Source organism: Chelonoidis abingdonii, chromosome 5 (assembly GCF_003597395.2).
Source record: "Chelonoidis abingdonii isolate Lonesome George chromosome 5, CheloAbing_2.0, whole genome shotgun sequence".
In the NCBI taxonomy this organism is placed as follows: Eukaryota; Metazoa; Chordata; order Testudines; family Testudinidae; genus Chelonoidis; species Chelonoidis abingdonii.
The window spans coordinates 34,660,353-34,675,903 of record NC_133773.1 but is presented as its reverse complement, the minus strand read 5'-3'; positions in this window follow the sequence as shown (position 1 = coordinate 34,675,903).

Sequence of the window (15,551 nt, the reverse complement as noted above, 5' to 3'; positions counted from 1 at the left end):
CCAGAGCATTGTGCCAGTGGTGGAGCGAGCAAGTGAGGCTGTGGGGTTGGGGGACAGCAGGAGAGGGGCCAGGGGGATAGCCTCCTGGGCCAGGAGCTCAGGGGCTGGGCAGGATGGTCCCGTGGGCTGGATGTGGCCCGCGGGCCATAGTTTGCCCACTCCTGCTATATATGAACAGGTGTCCTTTTCCTTTGCCTTTTATTGTCCACTACTACTCCCATAATACACAGGTAAAAATTCCTACTACACATACCATATACAGATGTAATCATCTGTAGGAGGAGAGCCTTGCTTGGGAGGGCCTTGTAAGATCTGGCTGAGCAGAGCTGTCTTCCTACACACCTTATATACCAACCCAGTTTAAAATTTGGGTATTCACTTAAAATAAATCCCCAGGAAATCTGTAATACCGAAAAGAGAGATCTGCCTCCCCACTAAAACCCACCATTTTTTTCAGTTGAGTCCAGCTAATACTCAAAAAGGAATATGAAACTTTCCTTTTTAAAAGCATACACCTTTTAAAAAAGCCGGAGTGTTGCAGTGTTTGGAAATGAATAGTTAAGGGATCCAGCTAGTTTCTCGCTATCAAGTAATCTTCTATCACTTGTTCTAACCCCATCCATCCAAAGGCAACATGGCCTTCAAAACATTTGGAAAAATATATTCAAAAGTAAACTCTTCGGGGGCAGGGACCCTCTGTGTACAGTGTCTAGCATAATGAGGCCTGACCTAGGATGGAGGCTCTGGGCCAACTGGAATTAAAATAATGATAATAAATAACTATTTACTGATTAGTAAGAGATTATAAAATGTTATGTTTTATTAAGGGGATCTACTCCAATAATTTAGCCCTCAAGGGATTGTGATTTATCTGATCTTATACTTGTTACTGATCCAGGATAGCAGCCCTTAGTTTTTGGTTTTTATTTTATTTAATTTTTACCAACAAAAATGGGTGAAAATTGGTGGAAAAACTATTAATATTTTTTCTGGGCAAATATTGTGGTTTATTTTGGTGGATGGAAGGATGGGAGAAAAGTATTCAGTAGATTAATGCTTTGATGAATGGAATTCATCGTGGTTTGCTGCAAAACTAAAACAGAACTCAAAACACAATGCCATCTCTGAGTTCAAATAAACAATATATCGCTAATTGCCAAATAAAACTTTTCATTTGAATAAACAGTTTACTGTTTAGACTTAGACCTATTAGCCTATAAATATTTACATTTAATAATTGGGCCACACCATTTGGAGCACATACAATCAATTTAATCTTTTCCTCCTGTTTTTTTTTTAAACTTTAAAATACTTCCTTATGTTCTGAAACATTCTGATACAGGTTTTTATTTTCTTCCCATTTTAGTATGTCAGATCTTTAAAGTGTTATCTGCTAATAGCTTGAAATGTGTATGTGGTGGGTGTGAGATTCATCAGTACATTCAGATGTGCATGCACTTCAGAGTTTGTGTGCATGCCTGTTTGTTGTGTGTATCTTCTAGACTAACACATATAGCCTTAATTCAACAGGCAGCTTTGCACACACATGCAGACTAATATATTATCATAATACATATATCTCATGCAACATATTGTATTTTCCTAATAAAGCAAGTACTTTTTTTATATATTTGAATGAGACTAAAATAGGGTGAAAATTGGAAAAAAATGAATAATACTTTTTGTAAAACCCAGGATTTCTTCCATAAAAATCAGTTTAAACTGAAAACAAAGAGACTTACACATTAGTGATGGAGGAATTCAATATTCTGCAGGAAAAGAAGGTGATTTTTTCTGGCAAGGTGATTTTATTTATTCATTTATTTATTGCTTTTTACAAGATAGCGATATGAGGGGGTTGAGAGATTTGGTACGTTAGAAATAGTTCAGCTGGATATGGATTAATGGGCAGAATGCAGATGAAATGTTCAAAGTTCTGTGATAAATACATAAGTACAAGTACAATTTTTCATATTGGAATCACTGCCACTTTTGTGGCCAAATTCTGTTCTCAGTCACACCGATTTAAATTAGGAAGTAATGCCATTAGACCTGATTCTCTCCACATTTACATTGGTGTAACTGAAACTGGAGTAAGATATACTGGTGTAAGTTATTTTTCACTCCTGTAGAGTGTTTACAGTAGGGATTTATAGTAGTGCAAAGAAACCTATCATAGAGAAAGCCTGTAGTTTAGAAATGCTACTGTAACTCTAAAACTCTGTGCTGAATTTTTAAGCATGGACAAGTAGTAAGACACCCAAATTGTCCCTTTTCGTGCTGAAATGGGAACTTAGTTGGGTAAGAAGGGAAATTTATGATTGTAGGAGCTGTTATGAGCAGCTAGATGTGCAGTTTGGACATTCTTTATGGTTGTCCATGGTTGAAAATTGGGCTGTTTATTATTTGTGTATATTGGTCCCCAGAAATATCTGCCACGTATAGGCACTTCACATATTTTTCACTTTTGGATGTGTGAAATGAAAATATATTTGATAGGTATGTAGCACAGAGTTTTCATACTAACTGGAATACCTATCTTTATTTAGCTGCCCAAGGAACAGAGTTCTCACTTACTTGTTTGGTTTTCTGATGAGATCTTCAAGCACTATATATCGCCTTTCAATCATGATCCCTAATGTCGGTGATGGTGTTAAAACATTTTGTGCCTTGAACATTTATGATACAAATATATTTTAGCTCTCTGATGAAGACATCACAAGAATAAATCATCAACTGCTTGACTTTGATTTAATAAGGAATGTGTGACATTAATTTTCCCTCATTGTTCTCAGTAGGTACAACAGAAAATGCAGTTTAATCTTCCAAGCAGATTCAATCATCCTTCACTGGTGATTTATCATACTCTTGCTATCAGACACTGAGTGTGTTCTTTTTGGAGGAGGAAAAGATTGTTTTCTGAGAATTAGCTGGCTGTAAAAACTTTATATGATCCTGAATTAAAAACTGATCTACATGATACCAGATTGGAGGTGTACCCATGCAAATAACTTGTTTATATGAGTCCAACATGCTGTTATTATTATGCCTTAGTGTGAGCAATTGCATCTTAGCTTTAGACTTTCCCTGCAGAGGGGCAAAAGGCTAATGCTGTCACAAAGAGAGGGAGAGCCTTTTTAGTTCTGCAAATCTAATAATCAAAATCATTTTTATTATAGGAGAATAAGTGCAATATGTTTTTGAAGCCCTCTAATGTGTTGTGTGATACAGTGCTAACTGCATGCAGAGTTTGTGTCACAGAAATAATTTCTTCTGTACCAAGTAAATGTTACTATAATGCAAAAATGAGCTAGTTCCTCACTACAGAATCTGAGTCAGAGTCAGTTATGATAATGGTCTAAAAGGGTCTAGACAAGATATACTGTGCTCTTTTCCCTTCCTACAACTATAAAATATGAAAAAATTACTTAAAGATGGTAAGATACATATGACTCATGTAATTACATACGTTGTGGACTGTGTAGTGTTTGATCCTGTACCATGGAATTTAATAAAAGTTTTGTTTAGACTTCCATAGGTGCAGGATCAGACTCTTACCAATTATGAGCCCATTTCAACAAAGAACTTAACGTGTTTTCAAATCCCACTAAAGTGAATGGGACATAAACATGTGCTTGACTTTAATCATGCATTGAAATGATTTAGTGAATAGGGACCAGGCGACATAGCATATAATGAAAGTTCTGAAAATTAATTATAGCCTTTTCATTATTTTATATGTATTATTAATATTATAGTAGTATCCAGAAATCCCAAGCAGACAGAGGCCATTGTTCTAGGTACCGTAAAACATATGGAAGAAATTATCCTTGCTCCAGTGATCTTACAATCCAAGACCCTGACCTTGTGGACATTTAAGCATGTGCATAACTTTACTCATGTGAGTAGTCTTATTAATATCAATAGGACTACTCATGTGAGTAAAGTTTAATTTGCCTAGTTTTTGCAGGATTTGGGCCTAAAGACAGCCACAGTAAGTGGGTGTAACAACCCCATCTCCTTAGCCACTAAGGGTGACATAGGCAAAAAAGTGCCATGAGCAACGGTAGTTTGGGAATATCCCTAGAACAAGCTTTGGCGATAACTCTTTAAAGTGGTTCACTAGCGATTTTAGTTGATCCGTTACTCTTATCATCAATGAAAATCACATGTCACTCAGGAGAGAAGAACAGTAGTACATATATGAAGAAATCTGCCTGCAGAATGCCCTAGTAAGTCTACTACATTCAATAAATGAAAAAATAAACCATACCCCGGAATTTTAAAATAAGGAATTAAACTTTTCAATCATCTATGGATGAATGAACAGACACTTTTATTGAGTGTAGTTTATTTTATGGATATTCTTCAAAAAATACTCAAAAATCATTCCCAGGTTAGACATTGTAAAGTGCTGTAAAATTTTTAAAATTATAGTGAGAGAATTACTCATTGAGTGAATGAAGGCACTGTGCCTGAAACAAAGATAATCTATTTCCATGTCCTTTATTAGCCAAAGCAGTTATTAAAAGAATTTTAAACATATAACGTTAGTTTCATGTTCGCATTAGCCCTACAGATTTTACTATATGACCAAAAAAAAAAAACATCTGCTCTGATGAATGTAGAATCTCATGGTCCATTTCATTCATTTCAATTTCAAGAAATATTTTCTTGAATCCTATTCTCTTCAGACTTGTTTTTTTAAAACTGAGTTTCACCTTACAGAGTTTTAGTATTGACGCTGAATCTGTATCTCATTCACATATGGTGAATAGCAAAGAAAAAAGCATTGCATAGTGTAATGTGCAGTCATCACTTTGCAAAAGACATATTTGCAGGATTTATACAGCAATGGCAGAGGGCATTGTGATACTTTTGATTTGCTGCAGGCTACCTAGGTTTTCACTTGATACCCATGTTTCTTAAAAGATGGAAAAACTGGATTTTTTGTTTTATAATTCATTTTCACTTATAAAAAATTATGAAATTTAGTTATCTGTGTCCATTTGTTACTTTCTGTGAAGCAGCTGTTCAAGGAGGGGCAATTGTTTTAACTTTTTCCATCATGTTCAAGAAAGCAAGAGAAAACTAGTGTCATTTAATACATTTTTATCATGATACTATTATACATTTTCCACACTTCTGACTCTTTAATTATGTAGGTCACTTAGAGTGGCTTCATTTGCTGGTACAGATAAGTTGAGGAAACCTCTACAGTTGTTGCTGAAGGGCCTGGCTCTAATGAACACTGTTCAGCAATATTATATGTCAGTTAGTGGATCAGTAAATAAAATCTTTGTTATTGATTCCAATCCCAGAGGAGCCACCTTTCTAAAAAACATATGCTGGCTACACCCACTAAGTTGAGATCTATAAATTATTTTGATGATTTCTGCGTTAGTAAATTGTAACTATCTCTATAAATCTTTGGCACTAGACCCAAGCTGATCTCTCATTGAAATCTGGTTTATTATTATTTTCCAGATGATATGAAATGTTACAGGCTGGAACCAGAAGTCCAGAGGGTCTTCCTGCTGTTTTATCACGGAGTTTTGAACAAGTCTGCATTGGCAGGGGGCATGAACTAGTCACTTTAACAGATTTGTCCTATTTCAAAGTTCTATGACTCTTTCCCTATTTAGTCAGTTACCATGTAAACGATGGACTGTAATCTCATGCTAGCTTCATTAGGACTACTCACACAGTTGAGCACTACTCCATGTGAGCAAGGGTTGTAAAATCTATGGATGGAAATGGTTTTAAATATTATTAAGGCAGCACATATTCAAAGCCAACTTCTGCTCTTGGTTATATTGGTATAAAACTGGTGTCAGAATTTGACCCAAAGTTTCTCAATTCATTGTGAAACTCATGCAAATTTGCGTGTCAGTCCTGAAAATGACAATGTCACATAGATGCAGTTCTGTTGGTCAGATATTCACAGTTCCATCACCTCTCCCCTCCTGAGCTGTACACCAGTATCGTTTTTTAAACGTTTTAGAATCTTTGTCTCACGGAGATGACATGAAAATTTGTGACTAAACATATCCCAGTGAGTTATCTCATTTGAATATGTTCAAGCATGTGGAAACTTAACATAATACATGTAACTGATCTTACTGAAATACATGGAATAGTCCATGAGAGAGAGCATAGAGGGAACAGAAAAGAGAGAAGTCTTACTTCATGATGTTTACTACTGCTGATCAGTACATCTTAATTCAATTAAGATGTGTACCCCACAGCCTCCATTTCAATTTTCCCGTTTCCCCTTCTTTTAAGGCCTGGTCTGCATTGCAGAGTTAGATCAATGCAAGCCAGTTTACGTCAACCTATGTAAGTGTCTACATTTTGAGCAATGCCAGGTAAAGCATACTACACCAACATATATTACTATGGCTCACTATTGAAATGGTCTTTCAAAGCCTCTCTGAGCCAAATGGGCTCCTCATTGACTTGATATCTGGCTGCTCAAAATCTGCAGACAGCCCGCAGAAACTTTCTTCCCCTGTGCCTCACAGATACGAAGGACACAGCAGGCAGCTGTAACTATTGGGATTTTTTTTCCACTGAGGTCCAAACTCATGAACAGACAGAGCCAGTGACCTTTCAAATGATTAAAGGCACATTCGATGGTCATTCTGCATCTGCTGAGCCTGTAGTTGAAGTGCTTTTGGTGCTGTCAAGGTCACCTGTATATGGCTTCATGAACCATGGGAGTAAGGGATAGGCTGGGTCTCCCAGGATCACTATTGCCATTTCAGCATCCTGAATAGTAATCCACCAGTGTGGAAAGAAAGTCCCTTCTTGCAGCTTTTTGAACAGTCCTGTGTTCTTAAAGATGCATGTGTCCTACACCTTCCCATACCAGCCCACATTGATGTCAGTAAAACATCCCCAGTGATCCACCAGTGTTTGTATTACCATAAAAAGTAGCCTTTTCTGTTGATATACTCTATGGCAAGGCGGTCTGTTGCAAAAATAGGGATGTACGTGCCATCTCTTGCTGCACCACAGTTAGGGAATCCCATTGCTGCAAAACCATCCAGTATCTCCTGCATGTTGCCCAGAGTTACAGTCTTTTGTTGCAGGATGTGACTAATGGTCCTGGACACTTGCATCATAACAGCCCCTAAGGTGGGTTTCCCAACTCCAAATAGATTCCCGACTGATTGGTTGCAAGTTTCCACGGAGCAATCACCACCCACTTCTCCACTGTTAGTGCAGATCTCATTTTGGTCTCACTGTACTGAAGGGCTGGAGCTAGCTCTGCATGCATATGCAGGAATGTGGCCTTGTGTATCTGAAAGTTCAGCATCCAGCCCACTGCTCATCATCCCAAGCCTGCATGACAATGCAATCCCACCAGTCAGTACTAATTTCTCGGCCTAGAACTGGCACTCCACCATCTGCAGCTGCTCCATCAATGTTGCCAACAACTTTAATTGTTTCTGTTTCACAGCAACCTAGCCTCCAAGGACCTGGCATGTTCCCCATTCTCTTCTGGCAGCTCTGAAAATACTACAGGATCAGGTGCCTCGTGCTCTCAACACTCATCACAATAGTGCAGAGCTGTGTAGGAGCCATCCTTTTGACACAGATGGCAGAGAGTGAGAAGGGACGTTTGGGTTCACAGGAATTTTGAGACGAGGTACAAAACATTATGGGATGCTGATTAAATTGTGGGATGCAGAACTTTGCATTAGAGGACACTGAAATCATGCTCCCAGTCACTCCTGCGTGACTCATTTTGGCCTCATGAAGCATCGCAAAACCTTCCCAGAACACCCTGCACTAGATAGTGGCATAGCTATCCATGGCACACTGCTCTCTGCATCGATGCAAGCGCTACTAGTGAGGATGCACACTGCCCACACAAGGAGCATAGTGTGGACATGCAAACACAGTTTAATTACTGCAGTGGCTGTATGCCGGTGGAACTAAGGTAGACTACTTTTTTAAATGTAGACTTGCCCTTAGTCTTACTTATCTGTACCCGATATCACAGAATGATAACAAATGTTTCTATTGCAAACCTCTATAATTGTGTAACTTGACAAAGAGGAAAGAACCATTAATTAGTGTAAAGTGCTGGGCCTGCAGACATGAGGAACCACTGAAACCAAAGGAGCCATTGTGTAACATCAAAGGACAGAAACTTGGTTGATTGCCATCACAGCTCACATGGAGAGGAGTCAGGCACCAACATTTATTCCATCAGTTTTCCCTCTGGAGGAAGGGAATAAAAATGCTGGACTCGAAGAAACTTTATTCCTCTGCTGCTTGAACTCTGAGGGGTGAGGATTTCTAAGCATAAGCGAGGGACTTCTAAAGCATACGTATTATAGCAGCTGCTGTCATCTTTTAAAACTTAAGACTGTACCTCATTTGTCTGTGTATATTTACCTGCTTTAACCTTGTAAATAACTCAATTTCTTTTTCCTAGTTAATAAACCTTTAGTTAGTTTGCTACAGGATTGGCTACAAGTGTTGTCTTTGGTTTGAGATCTGAATACAATTGACCTACATTAAGTGATTGGTCCTTTGGGACTGGGAGTACCCTGAATATCGTTGTGATCTCTCTCACAAAATCCAGCTTGCCTGGGTGGCAAGATAGACTGGAATGCCAAGGGGTTTGTCTGTGACTCCGTAAGACGGTTATAGTGCTTTAGGAGTTCACAGTTTTTATTGGGTTGGTGAAATCTAATTATAGAACATACAACCAGTTTAGGGTTTTTGCCCTGCTTTTTGACTCTGAGGTTGGCACTCACAGTCGTCAGCCATTCCAGAAAGCATAGATGTGGGTTTAAATGCATAAGGGTTGTGATGAGGCAAGGCCAGATGGCTACAGTAAAGTACTGAGAAACAGGTATGTTAGTCCCAGGCTAAACAAATCCCTAGGACCCTGGTAACCAAATGGCAGTTGCTCCAGGTTAATCAAGGCACCTGGAGCCAATTAAGATCTTTCTAGAAGGCAGTAGAGATAGCTACTTTTTAGACACACCTGCACCCAACACGGCAGGCTATCAGGGCACCTGGGTTTAAACAGGGAGCTCACTCCAAAGTCAGACAGGAGAGCCAGAGAAAGGAGCGTGTGTGAGAGCTGGGAGCAGAAGCTGAGAGTGACGAGAGTGTGACTGCTGGGGGATGCAGGGAGGACAAGCATTATACAACAACCAGGAGACAGGTCTGTGGTTAGATAAAGAAGTGTTTGAAAGGAGGACAGGGGAAGTAGCCCAAGAGTTGTAGGTCATGCAGCTGTTACAGGAGGCCAACTAAGACAGCTCGAATCACAGTGCCCTGGCTGAACTCGAGTGGGCTGGCCCTGGTTCCCCCCAAAACCTCCCACTCCTGATCGACACAGGAGGAGCATGAGACCAGACTGTGGTGTCCAGTAAAGGGAAGATCACTGAGTGAACAATCCCGCCAATAAGTGCAGGACCCACCAAGTAGAGGAGGAACTTTGCACAGGGATATCTACACTGATCTGATGGTATAATTCCAGCTGGGTATGACATACAGTCCTAAGCTCTGATGAGCTAGTCACTAAAATAGAATTGGCATGCTAGAAGATGGACTAGCTCTCAAGGTAATGTATCAGGGTCAAATGGGTGTTGGCCACGCTGCTCATTGCTGCCATTTAGCTAGAACTTCTATATTGTAGTGGCACTTAGCTTGATGCAGAAGCTAGCATGGGTTCCTGACCCAGCTGGATACAAGCATCGATCTGTGACAATCTTGAGTAACTTATGACAATGCACACTCAGGCTCGCAGTCTTGTACATGCTGAAAATTGTACCTTTCTGTAATGGGATGATCTAAGAGAAACTAAGGTCTGTTAGAACGTGCTTACGAATTTACCTCTAATTATGATAGAGTCCAATGCTGGCAACCACGTGAGCCCATATTGATCACACAAAAGGTGGGTGTTAGAACCCTAGAAGCCTGCGAAGTCGCTACTATCTTAGTTAAATATTCTCCATAGCTATATATTCTGTAGTTTCAACCAAAAAAAATAATATTTTAATGCACTAAGCTGCTGTGTCGTGGTGTATACGCTCTGTTTAAAGATAGTTGCTTGTTATTTCACTCCCAGAACAAGGCTGTATTTCAGACTGGTAAAGTAATCTCCTTTATAGACATTCTCTGTCACGAATTGATCTATCGTTTGTAAGCACTTTAGGGTGAAAGCATGCTTAAAATGCACCTCTCTTTTCATTTACCATTTCTAACCTTCAAAATCAATGTGAGATTGCTGTAAACAGAAACCTATTTTCACTTTCTTCTCCCTGATCTAGAACAGGTAAATTCTTTCTTCTGGCCTTCATTAAGGTCTGTCAAGTATATCAGATTCTCAATCTAACCTTAGAGTTCAATATGAGGGTACTAATCAACCATTCCTCTAAGAATAGCACTGCCACCGAAGCCAAAAATGTCAGTGTTTTGGTCACTCTGTCTCCCCAAAACCTTCCGCTGGGACTCCCACCAAGACTGCAGATGCGCCTGAGTCTTGCAACAAAGGCGAACTAACCCACTTCCCTTCCCCTCTTTTACTCTCTCATGCTTCCTTCGCTGGGGTTACATGGAAATTACGTAACACACTTAACCTTCTTGAAGTTACAAAAAAGAGAGGAAATTCACTCCCCTCTTTCTTTCCCCCTCATCTTTCTGAGAGAGACATAATCCTGGCACAGAGATTCCTATCCCCTTGAGCTCATCTAGAAGAAGAATCAACAAAATTTTAAAAAGAAAGCTTTATATAAAAAGAAAGAAAAAGACATAAAAATGGTCTCTGTATCAAGGTGACAATATACAGGGTTAATGGCTTAAAAGAAAAATGAATAAACAGCCTTATCCAAAAAGAAATACAATTTAAAACATGCCAGCAACTTATACACATGTAAATACAAAAACAATATAAAAACTATATTGTCTTATACCTGTACTTACAACTGGGAAACAGAAGATTAGAAAGCCTGAAGGTAGAGAGATCCTCTCTCAGAGCCGAGAGAGCACTAGAGACGAGACAAAGAACCCACACCCAAAAATTCCCTTCCAGAGCTTTGAAAAATTCAGTTTCCTGATTGATCCTCTGGTCAGGTGTTTGGTTCCCTTTGTTCACCCTTTACAGGTAAAAGAAACATTAACCCTTAGCTATCTGTTTATGACAGGGTCACCCAATGAAAACTTTAAAAGGCACATATAAGTTCTATGCCCAATTATGTGCATGGCTGTGATTTTTACCAGTAACATTTTTTCAAAAATGTTGCCTGATGCATCAAAGTGTGTTTCATTGTCATTTAGAGGGATGATTTTCTTGTGACTCATATTCTTCTCTGATTATATAATTCTTATTAATGTTTTCCTTTCACATGTCTAAGTCAGTGGCTGTATATACAGAAGCAAATATTTCTCTGTGAATGTTAGACGTACATCACATAAAGAAAAGATACTGGAGCAAGAGCAGTTTAAAACATGGCATGAATTTTTTTTGTTAATCATAGCTAATCACGAAGGCATTGACAACTCATCAGTGTCACTGTTCCAGTATTTCTTCTTCTTTTCAAATGGATTAATTTTCTTTTCTATTTTAGGTTACATGAACTTAACTCAAGTAACTGAGGCAAATAGTAGTCGTCCAGTGGCCTTAGGAAGATAGATTGCTGCTAGCAGTCAAAAACTCATTCTTATGAAGCAGTGTTATTAGAAAGCTGGGAGGAGCTCTCCCTGTCACAGGGGGCTGATAGGAAGCACATCTGCCGCTGAGAAGAGATTAATAATTACATTTTAGGGAGTTAATGCTGGCTTTTGTTCTTATGGAAGTTTTGCCACATATTTCAGTGGTAGTTGTATCAGGCTCTTTACCATTTCACTAGTGTTTCCCCCTATATATCAAGTTAGGCAACAAAGCAAATGTAGCACTGTATTAAAGTGGAGTGCCAGTTCTGCTATAGTTAAGGTGAGCATCATTTTCTGTTTAAATGTATATAAAAACTGTAATTTGCATCCAGCTGCATCATAATAGAGAAGAGTCATTGTGTGTCTTGGAGAAACAGTCAGGATAAATAAATGTAGATATGCTGTCACAGAGACTTGGTATAGACTGACAAATCTTCAGGGCCAATTTCATTTTAATTGGTAAAAATATTGCATCATTTTTGTGTTTAAGAACAATGTGGGCAAAACCTAAATTGTGTGCAAAGGTCTGGTTCAAATTGTATGTCAAAACAATACAATGGCATTTCACACAGAATGAAGGACATTACATTCATTATTCCTATAGCAACCAGAACTTGGTTATTGAGTACACAGCATTTGTATTACTGCAGGTAGTTTATATGTTTTCTGCCATTATGTACATAATGTGTTTAACTTATAATTGCTGTGGACAGCACGACTTAGAGTTTTCTAATTTTTGCCTGTATGAAATACTGTAATTTTCCACTAAGAAGTTTTTCTATATAATTTTCTTGCCTTTTGCTGCTGCTGGTGTTTAGCTGTTGTTTTTAAGGAGAACATGAAAAAAAGAAGGTTGTGGCATAATTTGATTCTGCAATTGTATATAATTCAAAACACATGCAATTCAAATTTCATATAGTCTGGGACTGTCTCATGTCATCATAAAAATCTCATCCACCCATTACTTTTAATAGCATTGGAAAGTGTATTGTCTGTTAGTCCCTCTGCTAGATCGCAGCACTTTCAAATTTTGCATGCTGTGCAGTGAGCAGCACCTTCTGCAGTGTACAGATGTAGAGTGAGAATTTCAAGTGCATGTGTGGTCCAATGACTGAACGTCCAAATAAGTATGTTAAGGAAATGTGCATGACATAAAGAGGCTAGGGGATTATCAAGGATTGATGGCTGGAAGTGTTTGTATGAAATAGACTAATTGTGTATAGCTTTGCCAAACTGAACCAGTTTACTTTGTATTTCAGTGTGTGATGCTCTAGATAGTCATATCTGTGACGTAAGTGTATATAGAGCATTGAATTTCCACACATTGTTAATTTAAAAGAAATGGCTGCTGGATTCTGGACTCTTCCTTATTAAACACTCCCTGGATTCCAACTAAAAGTGGTGTTAGAGAACCAGGGCACGAACTCCCCTCTCCCTGGATTGGGTGGTATTATCTTTTAATCTCTTAAAATATGTTTATTGTCTTTCTGTATATCTAAAATTACAGATGATTAATGTAAAGAAGTGTTTCTGCTCTTGGTTGTTTGCTTCTATTCTCATCCAATAAACTTAGATTAATACAAGTTGTTTTTGTTTTTTATTTAAATATTGTTATGAGGTGGAGGGAAACACTTCAGCTTCCAAAATTAAAGAATGAGAAAGATGAGTCTTTTGAGAGTAGTTCTGATACTGATTGAACAGATTCTTTATAACAGAGCTCAGGCAATTATCTCAAATCCACTATATATACACATGAGCAAATTCAACTGTTTGAAGTTATTATAAATTTCAATCAATTTTTGTTATCCCTCAAGATATATTTATTGTTTGAAGACTTCTCTTTGTAGACAAAATGGGGCTGATTCTCCACTCCTATGCATCTCATGTAGTAAATTACACCTGTGTAAAACAGGGGTGCAATGCTTCCATTTGAGAGGGTAGTGTTTTACACCCACTTTTCAGTGTGGTAAGTATCTATGTAAGGAGTGAAGAATCAAACCCAACATATTCATGATTTAAAATTACAAGAAAAAATCCTAATGGGCAGGCACAAGATGCTGTCTGAGAAACATTTATAAACTGTTATTCCAAAATGAAATTCCTTCAGACATGTAGATTGTATTTGTTCTCACCGAGGACTATTGAAATTATTAGGAGTTTTGGCACTAATTCATCAATGTACATAAGAACATGCCAATTTTAAGCAAGTGAATAGTCTCTTTGACTTCACTGGGACTACTCACGTGATTAAATTAGGTCCATGATGACTCCAGGCTTTTATGCACAGAGGGGTTGAAAGATTAGGTCCAAAATCATGTCAAGTATACATTTTTTTTTTAAAGTACCATTTTTGCATTATGGCTCCTGTCTAAAATCCATTGTAGTGAATGTCAGTCTCTCTATTGACTTCAGTAGGCTTTGAATGAAACACTTGCTGAGCACAGAGTTTTGAAACATTTCTGAACAGTTGAAAAGTATTGTTTCTCATGCGTAGATATCTCCAAATTGGCCAAATTTTCTTCTTGCTTTCCATACACATTCACCGTCATGCCAATAACATACATGAGAAATTTCACCTCAAATATTAATTTTTTTCCCACAAACAAAAAGCATGTAGGTATAGGAATTTAGAGTTGAAATAGTGTACAATGATTTTTGTACAGAAATACAAGATGGTGACATGTGTCCTTAACTGTGAAAGACACTGTCAAAGTAATTAGGAGATCAAAAAGCAAATCCAGGCACATATATAATTTCCATTATGTTATAATATGAAGCAGAAGATGTCATCGTAGTTTTGTAGTAGTTGCCTTGTTTATTGTGAGAATTTGAAGTGCCTCTGAGTGCAGTACATTTATATTCTGTCTAGAGTCATCTACAGAATTTATAATTTAATTGTACAATGTTTATGAGATAATCACTGAAGAACATAATGGGAATAGCAGCTATTTTATGAATCTCACGGTGTGAGTGGGAAACAATAAGCAGAAGAGAAATCTAGCTTTCTCTCTATTAGTTTATGAAGCATTTGGGGGTTCAACCATTTTCTGAGGGGAAGATTTTCAAAGGCAAAAGGCAGGCATCCAACTCTCACTGATATTAAAAAAGGAATCCTACAAAAAGTGGAAACATGAACAAATTGCTAAGGTTCTGCACAAAAGGATAGCAAAACACACAGGGACAAAATCAGAAAGGCTAAGGCACAAAATGAGTTACATATAGCAAGGGACCTAAAAGGCAATGAAAAGAGGTTCTTTAAATACCTTAGGAGCAAGAGAAAAATGAAGGAAAGTGTAGGTCCTCTACTTAGCAGGGAAGGAGAGCTAATAACTGATGACATCAAGAAAGCTGAGGTGTTCAATGCTTATTTTGCTTCAGTCTTCACTAAAAAGGTTGATATTGACCAGATAATTAAACACAATCAATATTGTGTGGGAAGAAGTGCAAGCCAAAATAGGGAAGGAACAGGTTAAAGAATACTTAGATAAGTTAGATATATTTATGTCAGCAAGGCCTGATGAAATACATCCCAGGGTACTTAGGAAGCTACCTAAAGCAATCTTGGAACCCTTAGTTATTATCTTTGAGAACTCCTGGAGGATGGGTGAGGTCCCAGAGGACTGGAAAAGGAAAAACATAGTACCTATTTTAAAAAAGGGAAACAGAGAGAAGCCATGGAATTATAAAACCAGTCAGCCTAACTGATACCTGGAAAGATATTGGAACAAATTAATAAACAATTTGTAAGCAGCTAGAGGATAATAGGGCAAGGCATACCCACAGCTAGACCAGGGCTGCCCACTCAATTGCCATGACTCATCCCTCCAACACAGCCTGTATTGACTCTGCCCTAGGGTGACTAGATAGTA